This window comes from Chrysemys picta, chromosome 7 (assembly GCF_011386835.1).
Source record: "Chrysemys picta bellii isolate R12L10 chromosome 7, ASM1138683v2, whole genome shotgun sequence".
Taxonomy (NCBI): domain Eukaryota; kingdom Metazoa; phylum Chordata; order Testudines; family Emydidae; genus Chrysemys; species Chrysemys picta.
Genome location: NC_088797.1, coordinates 49,745,342 through 49,747,654, shown reverse-complemented (window position 1 = coordinate 49,747,654; position 2,313 = coordinate 49,745,342).

Sequence of the window (2,313 nt, the reverse complement as noted above, 5' to 3'; positions counted from 1 at the left end):
TAGGTAGGGGAAAAAGGGGCCCCAGCCCATGACTTGTCTCAGACCCTCCTTCAGAGCTATGGCTGGCTAGGAAATAGTTAACCCCATGAGACCGGTATCCACTTCATGGCTGGGACTAAGAAGGGCTCGAGCCTTCTGGAACATCCCCAACCCCCGATAGGAGCAGGGGCAGGGGCCACCCCCCCTAACTAGTCTGAGGCTGGAACTGGAGGAGCTGCTATGGCGGTGTGGCCTGTGCAACTAGGGACTGGTCTTACCAACCCAGGAGGGCCCTTCCAGGCTGATGATCCAGGTGGGGAAACTGAGTCACGACAGAGCAGGTGACCTGCCAGAGGGTCTGCAACAGCACTGAGGAGGGCAAACCTGGTGGTTAAGGCAGTGAACTGGCACTGGAGGGACATGGGGGGACTCCCAGTCACTTAGTCCCTCCCTGTGGGAGGAAGAATAATTCTGCCCTGTCTAATTACTTTGTAGGGACTGACCCTCACCAGGGCTGGGTGCAATGGTTGGTGAGTCCCACTAGAGCATACTGCCTCTCACGTGAAACCCTGTTACTGCATCATCTGCCCTGGGTTGGGAGCTTTTGCTGGTTCCAGACACATCACGTCAGCTGCAGAGGAACGTGACAATCCCATCAGGGAATGGGAATGAAATCAGATTACAAAAATCCCTGGGGTATTCTGAGGAAAGCTTGGAGACCTGCACCCTCCATTTCCCAGGCAGATTCCATGGTCCTTGCACATTCAGCCTCCCCTGCTGACGTCAGTGGGAGTTTGACGTATACAAAAGCTGCAGGCTGGTACTTGCTTGGTGCTATGCAAAGAAGATGTCTGGCACCCCAGGCAGAGGGCCAGCACAAAGCCAAGATACCCCGTAAGCCCTACCAGGGGGTTTCAGCGAGGCACAAGCCTAGTGGGGCCCCTCTACGGGAGTGACTTACACCCAGAGTGTGGGGAAGGTGGCAGGTTTCTTTGAATCAGAAAACCAGAGTTCTCCTCATCTATCTGGGCCAGCGACTTGCTCCAATTAACTTCTGCTGTGAACGCCAATCACCGAGGAGCTGTTGGTCCATCCTGGACACTACATAAGAACCTGTGACCCCCAACTGGCAAAGGGCACAGAAGGGATGCCTAGGGGGTTACAGGGTGGCATGTGAGGGCTCTGCCAACAGTAACACACTGGTCCTGTTAGCCACTGTGAACTTGCAGGTGATATTTAAGGCATGATGGATCCAGGCTGGAAATTCTGACCTTGAAGTTAAAAGCAGGTTGCCAGGCGGTGACAGGCCAGGGACTGACTCTGTTCAGCCAGGGGGCAGGAAATGCTTCCCTCTCTTTGCCTGCTCAGGTGTGTAAGCTGGGGGGTGTCCTGCTTATGAACAAGAACAAAGGCTTGTCCTGCCTTAGCTAAGGGCCCCAAGCGATGCCTTTCAGCCTTCACAGAGGAGACAAGTCGAGCATGTGGCTGGGTCCATGAAAAAGGGCTTGCAGGGCTACCTGGCTGGAAAATGCTGCAGACGGCTGAGCTAAACGTCATTATACAGGACAGTGTTGGCCAATATATGCTGGTAGCACATGTGTATATATAATATTAATCATAGCATATTAGGGGTACCATGCATTAGTTTGCACAAAGCACAAATAACATTAGGCACAGCCAGTTTTATAACCTAAATTGGCCTATACCTTTGCTCTAATACTGTTCTCTTTGCTAAGTAGCCCACACCACATTGCAGAAGTCAGTTTTTGGCTTAAGCAAATAGAGATGCTGTTGAGCTCAGGTCAGAGGAGTGTTTTACCATAGCAACAGAAAGGGAGTTACTCTCACAGGTGAACATGGCCTGTCCCAAAAGAGGAGGACAAGACATACGATTGTTCTACACCAGTACAAACCTAGGAGGTGTCTTCATGCCCCATGGTACAGTACTTGGAATGTGTGTCTTCAGAACAAAGCGATAAGGGGACCAGAAAACAAGACACAAAGCTGAGTGGTTACCTGTAGTTTCCGGTGTACCCTGTACTTGTAACCAGGCAGGATACAAACCGATGGCTGTAACTTTGGGAGCTGTGTAAGGTGAACAAAACAAGGCTGCACAAGCCAGCTTCCTGGAACTGTACTGAACCTTTTTCCTTTTCTATATTCTTCTTGCCTTTTAGCAATAAACCCACTGATACTGCATATTTGATCTCCTGACTCTATTTCATAATGAAGCAAACTGTGGTCAAGCAATGGCCTATGCAATTTCTCAACACCAGTATCTTGTTAATGAAGTCACAGCTCCAGAAGGCTTTTATTTGACATGTAATGCCATGG